Source organism: Schistocerca piceifrons, chromosome 8 (genome assembly GCF_021461385.2).
Source record: "Schistocerca piceifrons isolate TAMUIC-IGC-003096 chromosome 8, iqSchPice1.1, whole genome shotgun sequence".
In the NCBI taxonomy this organism is placed as follows: domain Eukaryota; kingdom Metazoa; phylum Arthropoda; class Insecta; order Orthoptera; family Acrididae; genus Schistocerca; species Schistocerca piceifrons.
The window spans coordinates 379,595,588-379,608,697 of NC_060145.1; positions in this window are offsets into that span (position 1 = coordinate 379,595,588).

Genomic DNA, 13,110 nt, shown 5'->3' on the forward strand with positions numbered 1-13,110 from the left:
ATGCACTGAAAGCTTTGGATCGAGACAACCAGGCAGATGCAGCATTTTGTGATTTCCAAAAAGCATTTGACTCATCACTGCATCTAAGCTTATTTTCAAAAATTGCGTGTATGAGGTATCAAGTGAAATTTGTGACTGGATTGAGGACTTGTTGGTAGGGAGGACACACATTATCTTCGATGGGAAGTCATCGTCAGATGTAGAAGTAACTTCTGGTGTGCCCACAGGAAATGTGTTGGGACCCTTGCTATTCATGTTGCATATTAATGGCCTTGGAGACAATATTAACAGTAAAATCAGGCACTTCGTAGATGATGCGGTTATCTATAATGAAGTACTATTTGAAATAAGCTGTATAAGTATTCAGTTAGATCTTGATAAGATTTCAGCTTGGTGCAGAGATTGCCAACTTGCTCTAAACATTCAGAAATGTAAAATTGTGCACTTCACAAAAAAATCAATGAATCACTTTTGGAATTGGTCGACTCATACAAATACCTGGATGTATCGTTTTGTATGGATACGAAATGGTATAATCACTTAGGTTCAGTCGTTGGTGAAGCAGGAGGTAGACTTCAGTTTATTGGTAGAATACCAGGGAAGTGCAATCATTCCACAAGGGAGACTGTTTACAAATCACTCAGGTGATTGTTCCAGAATATTTCTCAAGCACGTCAAACATGTACTGGTACAGGACTGACAGGTGATATTGAACGTATACAGAGAAGGACAGCACGAGTGATCACAGGTATGTTTAATCCCTGGGAGAGTGTCAAAGATACTGAAGGAATTGAACTGGGAAACTCTTGAAGATAAGCGTAAACTATCCCGTGCAAATCTATTGACCAAGTTTCAAGAACTGGCTATAAATGATTACTCTAGTTATGTACTACAACCCACTAAGTACCACTCACAGAGGGATCATGAAGATAAGATTAGAGTAATTACTACTTAGAATAATTACTACAATTATAATGTATTTTGTCTAGTTGTACTTCTGTTTAAATAGCTCAAATGAGGCTATCAGCACTATAGTGGCCTAACCCACAGCACACTGGTTTGTGGGAATGGCCACTGGAAGATACTGGCATTTGCAGAATTGATGTGTAAGGTAATAATTGCAGCATATAGTAATGATTGTGGTATACATGACGTATGGTGTCCATTAATCGGCTATACGTGGAGTTAACCGTAATAGTGTTTTTAGACTATTTTTTGTGTGGGTTAGGCCACTATTGTTTCGGCACACTTTGCCGTAATACACGAAATGTGTGGGATAGGCTGTTTATTGCTTTACACACTGTAGTCAAACATTGGACAAGATACACAAGAGGCGTTAAATGTTCATCATCATTTACAGGGATGGTGTTGCCACACAGCTGTGCAAATGTCTTCAACTTACAGTAATAACCATGGTACACCACGGGTATGAGTTGCAGCAAGGTCATTAAATCGGTCTTTTTCAACGTGCTAATAGTGTGTTCATTGGGGTATAATAGGTCCAGAGTCTCAATTATTTTCGACCCTCGTTTAGCAAAACACGTCGCCAAACGGGACATCTGGCTCATTGGAGTACTTACAAAACATCATATGGGGAGAGGATGCTTTATACTGAAACCACTGAATATGGAACCATTGCACCCTGGTATTTTGTGTCGACACTTTACAGGCACGAATTATTCTCTCTAAACGTACTGTGGACATGAAATCATTCCTTGTGTTCAGTATAGCGGTGAAGGGTTGCCGTTTTTGTGCAGTGATAATGACATTCATCCAGTCAGAGGGTGTGTAATCTTCGGGTGAAATTTCCTGTTCTTCGCAATTATACCAAAGTCCTGGTCACATGGTAGGTATGAATGCCCACTGACTAGGAAATTATGGTGGATTACTTCCGGTGTGAAGTCTACATGCAGAACCATGAATTGACAAAGTAAGGCCATTTTTATATTCTGATTTTGCCTGCCACATTGATCTGAGTAAATCAGTGGCTTTGTTTGGGCGTTATGTTTAATGAAATGCATAAGACACGATCCAATTTCTTGTGGTCCTCGGGATGCTTCGCCCTCGCTCCATACACATGTGGTAGCTTTCTTGGTACATAGGTCGTGTATTCCAAGGCAGTATGTCCACAACTGCCGCTTGTAGTAACAGATATCTGTCATAAGTACTGGTGTCAGTAAAGTCCTCATCAAATCACAGTCCTATCGTTGTCCTGATGACACTCTTATGCTGCATCGTGATGCATTCCCGTCCGTGCGCTCTCGGCCTTTCGTTAATGAAACTCTCTTTCACATTCCCATTTACCTTTCTCTTGCGCAAAGTCAGCTGCAGCGTGTTTGATGTTATAGAGGTCACATTTACAGGGGGATGAAAGGACGGATTAAATCTTGTATTAAATACCTGACCAAACATGTAGTATCAGACCTGATCATCATGCTCAGCTTTATATAAATTGTATAACTTCCCCATTCTCTGGTCTGGTGCCAAATACTTCTGATCCACTGTTTCATTCATTCATGCATAATGGCTCCAATATACTGGAAACCGTTTTATGAAGTTCTCTACCGCAACCGTCTTTGCTATTGCTGTTTTGTTTTTAGCAGGGCATGTGCCTTGCTTATCGATGGATGGGGTCTGGTGCTGCACTTTGTGTGAAAGAACCCATGTAATCCTACTGTCTGATGTCTGCAAATTGTTCTTAAAGAATGTTTTACGCACCTTTACGTCCACTCCCTCTTCATTCTGGAAATGGTGTAGGCGTGTTGTTACTTGTCGTGACTCTGTAGTACCAGAGGAATATGTGCATGCCATAGGGACTACCTTCACCATAGCAAAAATGTATGCTGACTGCAAGTCAAAACTACCTAATGCATGTTGTTGTTGTGGTCTTCAGTCCAGAGACTGGTTTGATGCAGCTCTCCATGCTACTCTATCCTGTGCACCTAATGCATAGAAAGAGTCAAATAGATGTTGCTGGTGTTCAGGTGAAAAATGTTGACCACATTCCTTCTGAAACGCGCATGCTCTGGGGGTGGGACATTTCCTTGGCACTACATTTCCCTTCACGTTAATGTATTCTTCACCTTTCGATCACTTTTCTTTTCGAATGTTCTGTGCTCACAGGGGTGCACTCCAGATCTGTTTTCTTCCTCATTGCGGTGCAATTACAGTACCAGGACTACAATCCCCTCCATGGTTGACACAGTGGGTGTGGTACCCTTTGATGTACTGGGTAGATCGGGCTTTGCTACCATGACACATAACTCATCTGCCGTACCACTTGCATGCTGGCTGAATTGGCCAGGTGCACATTCCACGTCTGAGGCATCGATAGTAGTGTCCGATCCAAATAGGTCTGAAATGGAAATGTTCCTTACCTGCACTGGTGTCCGTATCAAATCATATGAGTCCAACAAGGGAACATAACATCGACCTTACCTCGCAATGCGGCTTCGACATCGTCACCAGGGCTGCTGCACATGTCGTTCTGTAGTACACATGCACTAATGACCGTTCAGTAGTGTGTCGACCACAGTACTGAGAGTCTATACTGCAGTTGTGTCCTCGGCCAGCTGTCATGTGCTGTATGGCGTATGATACACTGTCCCACCGGCCTACTCGCTATGCATACATGGTGCAATTGTGAGCTATGCCTATGTAGCATAGGTCACTATTGTGCCCTGTTTTGTATGGCACTGCATGGTGCATAAACAACATCTGACACTGCCACATTGTCCATGGTGTCCGAATACAGATCCAGCGATTGTAGGACGTAATGGTAGGGCATAAAGAGATGTTCTGTGTGAATATCTGTTGCGCTGATAGCCTCACATAATTAAATCACAGATTGTTGGACACAGTTTGTGTTTCACGTGTGAAGCTGACGATTTTTGAATCATAGGACTGATGATAAATGCCACCCTTTTTTGGAAGCATTACATTGAAGGCTATGTGCTGAAACTGAATGTTGCTGTCTTTGCTATAAAAATATTCTGCATTGTTACTGACACTGAAATGCAAAAGCTTTGCTTATTTTAATTGTGTTACCTCATATGATGGTACATGTTGTGCAACTCTGGGCATTAACTAAGAATAGTCTTAGCCCAGAAAAAGGCTGTCAGACTGATCTGCAATGTCAGTTCATGAACTTTATGTAGGACATTGTCAGAAATATGATGTTTCGATAAAGAACCCCTGTCTGGAAATGCAATATTTTGATATAGAATAAATCTGAAGATTGGATTTTCAGATTTCCCACTTCACGATACACACGACAGGGAAAATGAGCTCTGACCCCTGTGCTTTTCAGGAACCCATGGTATGGGTAATGTTTTGAGTACTCATCGTCAGGTTCTCTTGTATGTGATGAAGGAGTTGTGGACATAGCAGCTTCTTGAAACTTTTGTTGTAGTCAGATGAAAATGGTATGTGATGTCATTATTACAACAGGTACTGATGATGGCACCATCTTCTCATTTTGTGTGGTACCATGAAGCAGAAGATATGAAAGCAATCTGATCTTCAGACTTATTTTATATCCAAATGGTACATTTCCGAATGATTATTCATTCCCCTAGAAGGTGTAATAGGAATTGTGAAACAATCTGAATACTGATGATAAAATCTTCTCGGGTCAACAGCCGAGTCAGTGCTTCATTCTCTGGCACTGTTTCAGCAAGTTTCTTACTTGCCATCTCCAGGTGAAGATGGCTAGTAAGAAACGTGCTGAAACATTGCCGGAGAACAAAGCATTGACTCGGCTGTCAACCCAAGAAGATTTTATCATCGATATTTGCTGAGAAAGCCTGCATTCTCATATAATCTGTACATTCCTTCATGGGATTTGATGGTGACTATAGTGACTTATTCAGAAGATCGAACAATATTCATTCAGTGAATACTATATGGAAAAACGATATGCACTTGGATAAAACTTCTTTAAGCATTGCACAGAAACGTGTATGGTATCCAATAGATTTCATTTTCAGCAGGCTTCCAGAAAGACTGAAAAAAATTGGATGACAAATGCTGAGTATCTGAATGTAAGTTGAAAAGTAGCACACACCTAAGCCATACAGGAATTCCACTATTCCAAGTTCAAAACTTTTATCTGTAATGTTCTTTTATTTATTAAACTCTCCCAATTTTTTATGTTTTATTAATTTTTGAAATGTTTTGTTTATAAATTTTCAAATTGGTGTTCTGTAAATTATGTACCAACTTGTTGTATGAGCTAATAGCTCTGCCTCACATGTTCGCACAGAACCTGATAAATAAATAAATGCATAAAGTTAAGGTTATTGCCATCGATAGCACAATCCTGAAGTTAGTTATTTTGGATGGAGAGTCATCGTAGCCATGTAGAAGTAACTTCAGGTGTACCCTGGGGGAAGTGTATTGGGACCCTTGCTACTCATGTTGTATGTTAATGACTTTGCAGACAAGGTCAACCCCAGACTTTTTGCAGATGGTGGAGTTATCTGTAATGAAATATTGTGTGACAGAAGTTGCATAAATATTCCATCAGATCCTGATAAGATTTCAAAATGGTGCAAAGATTGGCAACTTGCTTTAAATGCTCAAAAATGTAAAACTGTGCACTTCACAAAATGGAAAAAAAACATAGTATTCTGTGACTATAATATCCATGAGTCACAGCTGGAATCGCCCAACTCATACCTGGGTGTAACACTTTTTTAGGGATATGAAATGGAATGATCACCTAGGGGCTCAGTTGTGGGTAAAGCAGGCGGCAAATTTCAGTTTGTTAGTAGAATACTGGGGAAGTTCAGTCAATCTGCAAATGAGATCGCTTGCAAATCATTACATGACCAGTTCTAGAACATTGCTCAAGTGTGCAAGACCCATGTCAAAGAGGACTAACAGGGGGTGTTATTTAATGTATACCTAGAAGGGCAGCACAAATGATCACATGTTTGTTTGATCTGTGGGAGATGTCACAGAGATACAGAAGAAACTGTCTAGCAGACTCCTGAAGACAGAGAAACTATGCTCAAAAAGTGAACTAACAAAGTTTAAGTCTACAAATATGCTCTAACCTCCTATGTATCACTCATATAGTGGTCGTGAGGATAAGATTAGAATAATTACAGCGTGCATAGAAGCATTCAAACAATCATTCTTCCTGCACTCCACACATGAGCGAAATGAGAAGAAACCCGAATAACTGGTTCAATAGCATTCAAACAATCATTCTTCACACTGATTTATTTATTTATCCTCCATGGACAAATATAAGGATTTGTTTTGGATTTTTTACATATTGATCATTTCCCGTTATAACATTGTGGGAAACAATTATATACAATAGGCCTACAGATAACTTTTTTTTTTTTTAAACATGTAAATACTATTTATACAAATGAAAGTATTCTACTCCTCTGAGAGGAATTCCTCAATACTATAGAAACATGTATTGCTGAGGAACTCCTTCAAGGCAATTTCAAAGCAGCTTCCACTTAAGCTTTTTAATTTTTTTGGGAGTTTGTTATAAAATTTGATTCCCATGTAATAGAAGCTCTTGTCTGCACTTCTTGTATTATTTCTTTCCTGGTGATAATCATCATCCCTCCTAGTATTGTACATGTGCACTTCTCTATTCAGATGATTGTACTGTTTGTATTTTAGCATCAGTTGAACAGTTTTATAAATATATAGCGATGGAAGTGTTAGTAGTTTCTTAATTTTGAAAATCGCTTTGCAGGACTCATTATATCTAAACTTACACATGATCCTAACTGCCTTTTTTTTGAAGAATAAATACCCTATTTACATGCTCGGCAGCAGCACATCCCCAGTCTTCAGTTCCATATGTGAGGTATGGATACACTAAAGCATAGTAGATTATACTCATTTGCTCATATTTAAGAAATTGTGACATTGTCCACATTGCATAAATTGATTTGCTTAGTTTTTGGCATAAGAAATCGATATGATGCTCCCAAGAGAGATGCTGATCTAACATTACACCAAGGAAGGAAGTTTTATCTTTCAATTTTATTTCTGAACCATCACCAGACACAACACTACATTGCATTTAATCATGTTTGTGGTGTATTTGAAATTCCATTAGATTTGCTTTATTGATGTTTAAGCTTAAGTGACTAAGCAGATTCAGAAGGATGTAGGTTGCAGTAGGTACTGGGAGATGAAGAAGCTTGCACAGGATAGAGTAGCATGGAGAGCTGCATCAAACCAGTCTCAGGACTGAAGACCACAACAACAACAACAAGCTTAAGTTATTGTTTTGGAAGTAATTCTTCAATCCAAATAAGTCACCGGAACAATTTTGGGCCAAATCATTCTCATTGGTTCCCCAGTTAACAACGGTTGTATCATCCGCATAGTTAAGTATCTTGCTGTTGTGTTCTGTGGGCATATCATTAACAGATTTGAGGCATCCAACATAAAACACGATTCACAACACAGCATGCATACCACAACACAGAATGCAGTTCAAAAAGGAAAGCAATCCAAGGGTGCAGCAATGAAAATGCAAACCTTTGCTCCTGAGAGTGAGTCAGTGGGAAATTATAGTCAAAAGTGCGTAAAAAAAGCACTCGCACTTCTGAGTGAAAATAACGGCCAAAACATATCAAATAGACATACCTACCAGTGTAAACAACAGTGGACAATGTGTAATAATATCTAATATGGAGGCTAAAGTAGGGAAGATATAACCTGTAGGAAATGTGCAGAAACATAACATGACTTCTAGGCAAATACATGTTTCCATAACATCGAGTGCAAGAAAAGTAAAAAATGATCTTTGTGTGTTAGGTGACAGCCACAGATGTCAAATTTCTGCACTGTTGACAGAAAAATGTAATTTAAAGGTATCAGGATTTGTCAAACCAGGAGCACTGTTTCGTGAGATAGCAGGACAAACAAATTCTGCTCAGATATCCCACTTAAATAAAGATGATTTTGTCGTAATTTTAGGTAGCTCAAATGATGTTTATCGGAGTGAAAGGCACAAGTTAATAAAAGAACTGTTCAAACAAATTAATACACACCACTATTCGCGTAGTAAACATACCACTTTGTTATGACTTGCCTATCTGGTCGTGTGTAAACCATGAAATTTGTGCTGTTAGCAAACAAATCTCTGAAATATGTTCTGACTGTCAGAATGTAGAAGTTATTGACATACATGGCTTAGGTCGAAGGTTTTTCACAGCTCATGGACTCCATTTAAATAAATTAGGAAAAGAACTTCTAGCAGAAAAACTAATTACCAGTACCTGTGTTATGAGGACACACACACTAAGCTTAAAAATCGCCAGAAAAACATGAATTACAGATTGGTTTAAACCAAAAGCTACAACCTTGTTAGCAGAAGCAGGTCACTCTCACCAACTTGAAGACATATTATGCACTGATGCTGCAGGAAGCTGTATTGATAACATTTTAACAAATTATACATTTGATGGTGCACAGAAGTTATGTGTGGAATTAGGACACTAAGACCACAATGTTCTGTTCATTGAAATAGGAAATGCAAATGAACCAAGCACTAAAAATACTTATAGGAAAAGACATTTTACTGCTGAAAATTTAAAACAGTTCTGCTCTAAATTAGAAGAGGTGGAGTGGCAAGTTTAAGATGATACTCCCAATCTCTGCGCAATTTAACAGGTTTCTAGAAAGTTTCTTACATGTATTTAATGAAATATTTCCACTTAGAATATTCCACACAAAGGTGTCAAATAAACTAAATTGGTACACTGCCGGAATAAAAATATCCAGTTGGAAGAACATACAACTGCACAAGGAGTTGGAATGAACAAAGATCCTGTTTTCATAAATTATGTCAAACGGTATAAAGACTTATTTAAAATGGTAGTGAAAGCTGCAAAAGAAATGGTAAGTAATAAATACATCTTGGCTCATCAAAACAAATCAAAGGCAGTCTGGTCTGTCGTAAAATCACAACTGGGGATGAGAACTAACAGCAAAGTTATCTCCAAAATTAAGGTGGGAAATAAAACTAGAACAAATCCTGCTCTGATTTCAGAAGCTTTAAACAATTTTTTTTATAAATGTATCAAAATCAGTTGCAGATATAAATGGTTATACTGAAAAAGTACAATTAGGTCAGAAGGCGGAAGAACAGTATATTACAGCTCAAAAAAGAAGATTCCACAGGGTGGGATGGCATACCTACTAAAGTAGTTAATCAGCTGTCAGGATAATAGCTCACCCCCTTTGCTCAATAATCAATAAATCACTTGTAGAAGGCCATTTTCCAGATGCCATTGGCATTCAGAGGTAAAACCTTTGTTCATAAAAGGCTCAAGAGAAGGTATGGGAAACCACCGCCCAATCTCTATTTTCCCAATATCCTCAAAATATCTGAAAAAGTGGTAGTAATGCGAATCAAAGAATTTATAGAAAAATCAAACATACTGTCAGATAATCAATATGGCTTTCAGAAAGGCAAAAACACAATAGACACAATAAAAATGAATTTGTGAAAAAAATTGTTCTGCCTTAGACAAGTCTAGCAAAGTTGCTTGTGAAAGTTTGAATTTTGTGTGTATGTTTGTGTGTCCATCGACCTGCCAGCGCTTTTGTTTGGTAAGTCACATCATCTTTGTTTTTAGATATAATTGTTTCATATGTCTATATACGAGATTTCCACACTCCTAAACATCCCTAGGTCCACTGTTTCCGATGTGATACTGAAGTGGAAACATGAAGGGATATGTACAGCACAAAAGCGTAGTAGACTGACCTTGTCCATTGACTGACAGAGATCACTGACAGTCGAAGAGGCTGTGATAGGCAGACATCTATCCAGAATATCACACAGGAATTCCAAACTGCATCAGGATCCACTACAAGTACTATGAAAGTTAGGCAGGTGAGAAAACTTGGATTTCATGGTTGAGTGGCTGCTCATAACTCACACATCACACCAATAAATGTCAAACGATTTTTTTGGTCATCAGTCTACTGACTGGTTTGATGCGGCCCACCACAAATTCCTTTCCTGTGCTAACCTCTTCATCTCAGAGTAGCACTTGCAACCTACATCCTCAATTATTTGCTTGACGTATTCCAATCTCTGTCTTCCTCTACAGTTTTTGCCCTCTACAGCTCCCTCTAGTACCATGGAAGTCATTCCCTCATGTCTTAGCAGATGTCCTATCATCCTGTCCCTTCTCCTTATCAGTGTTTTCCTCATATTCCTTTCCTCTCCGATTCTGCGTAGAACCTCCTCATTCCTTACCTTATCAGTCCACCTAATTTTCAACATTCGTCTATAGCACCACATCTCAAATGCTTCGATTCTCTTCTGTTCCGGTTTTCTCACAGTCCATGTTTCACTACCATACAATGCTGTACTCCAGACGTACATCCTCAGGAATTTCTTCCTCAAATTAAGGCCGGTATTTGATATTAGTAGACTTCTCTTGGCCAGAAATGCCTTTTTTGCCATAGCGAGTCTGCTTTTGATGTCCTCCTTGCTCCGTCTGTCATTGGTTATTTTACTGCCTAGGTAGCAGAATTCCTTAACTTCATTGACTTCGTGACCATCAATCCTGATGTTAAGTTTCTCGCTGTTCTCATTTCTACTACTTCTCATTACGTTCGTCTTTCTCTGATTTACTCTCAAACCATACTGTGTACTCATTAGACTGTTCATTCCGTTCAGCAGATCATTTAATTCTTCTTCACTTTCACTCAGGATAGCAATGTCATCAGCAAATCGTATCATTGATATCCTTTCACCTTGTATTTTAATTCCACTCCTGAACCTTTCTTTTATTTCTATCATTGCTTCCTCGATGTGCAGATTGAAGAGTAGGGGCAAAAGGCTACAGCCTTGTCTTACACCCTTCTTAATACGAGCACTTCATTCTTGATCGTCCACTCTTATTATTCCCTCTTGGTTGTTGTACATATTATTTATTTTTATTTATTTATTTATTGTTCCGTGGGACCACATTTAGGAGAAGTCTCCATGGTCATGGAACGAGTCAATACATGAAATTATAACACGATTGTAGAAACACATAAAATGAAACAAGTCGTTAGTTTAAATAAAGAAAATCAAGAATGTAACACTGGAATTTGCTTAATTTTTTATCTCTTCCAGGAGCTCCTCGACAGAATAGAAGGAGTGAGCCATGAGGAAACTCTTCAGTTTAGACTTAAAAGTGTTTGGGCTACTGCTAAGATTTTTGAGTTCTTGTGGTAGCTTATTGAAAATGGATGCAGCAGAATACTGCACTCCTTTCTGCACAAGAGTCAAGGAAGTGCATTCCACATGCAGATTTGATTTCTGCCTAGTATTAACTGAGTGAAAGCTGCTAACTCTTGGGAATAAGCTAATATTGCTAACAACAAACGACATTAAAGAAAATACATACTGTGAGGGCAATGTCAAAATTCCCAGACTATTGAATAGGCGTCGACAAGAGGTTTTCGAACTTACACCATACATAGCTCGAACAGCCCGTTTTTGAGCCAAAAATACCCTTTTTGAATCAGAAGAATTACCCCAAAAAATAATACCATATGACATAAGCGTATGAAAATATGCGAAGTATACTACTTTTCGTGTTGAAATGTCACTTATTTCAGATACTGTTCTAATGGTAAATAAAGCGGCATTTAGTTTCTGAACAAGATCCTGAACATGGGCTTTCCACAACAGCTTACTATCTATCCGTACGCCTAGGAACTTGAACTGTTCCGTCTCGCTTATAACATGCCCATTCTGTCTGATTAAAATGTCAGTTCTTGTTGAATTGTGGGTTAGAAACTGTAAAAACTGAGTCTTACTGTGATTTAGCATCAAATTATTTTCCACAAGCCACGAACTTACTTCATGAACTACATTATTTGATAATGTTTCAATATTACACACAAGATCCTTCACTACCAAGGTGGTGTCATCAGCAAACAGAAATATTTTTGAATCACCTGTAATACTAGAAGGCATATCATTTACATAAATAAGGAACAGCAGTGGCCCCAGCACCGACCCTTGGGGAACGCCCCATTTAACAGTGCCCCATTGGGACTGAACATCATTACCACTCTCAATATTGCGGAGGATTACCTTCTGCTTTCTGTTCTTAAAGTAGGAGGCGAACCAATTGTAAGCTACTCCCCTTACTCCATAATGTTCCAACTTCTGCAGTAATATTTTGTGGTCAACACAGTCAAAAGCCTTCGTTAAATCAAAGAAAACACCTAACGCTCTCAACCTTTTATTTAATCCGTCCAAAACCTCACAGAGAAAAGAGAATATAGCATTTTCAGTTGTTAAGCCATTTCTAAAACCAAACTGTACATTTGACAGCAAATTATGTGAATTTAAATGCTGCAGTAACCTTGTATATACAAGCCTCTCGATAACTTTAGCAAACACCGATGGCATAGAAATAGGTCTATAATTGTCAACATTATCCCTGTCTCCCTTTTTATAAAGTGGCTTCACTACCGAGTACTTTAATCGGTCAGGAAACCGACCACTGCTAAAGGAAAAGTTACAGATATGGCTAAGTACTGAGCTAATATACGTGGAACAATACTTCAGTATTCTGCTAGATACCCCGTCATATCCATGAGAGTTCTTGGTCTTTAGTGATTTAATTATTAACTCAATCTCCCTCTTGTCAGTATCATGGAGGAGCATTTCAGGTAACAGTCTCGGAACACTTTTTTCTAAGAGCGCTATATGATTCCCTGTTGGGACTAGGTTTCTATTTAGTTCACCTGCTATATTCAGAAAGTGATTATTAAGTACTGTACATATATGCGACTTATCAGCAACACGGACATCCCCACTACGCACTGATTCTATATCCTCGACCTGTCTCTGCAGACCAGCCACTTCCTTTACGACTGACCATATGGTTTTAATTTTATCCTGAGACTTAGCTATTCTATCTGCATACCACATACTTTTTGCCTTCCTAATAACTTTTTTAAGCACCTTACAATACTGTTTGTAATGGGCTGCTGCATTTAGATTTTGACTGTTTCTAACGTTTTGATATAATTGCCACTTTGTTCTACAAGATATTCTTATCCCTTTAGTCAGCCACCCAGGCTGCCTGTTTGTGCTAGTAC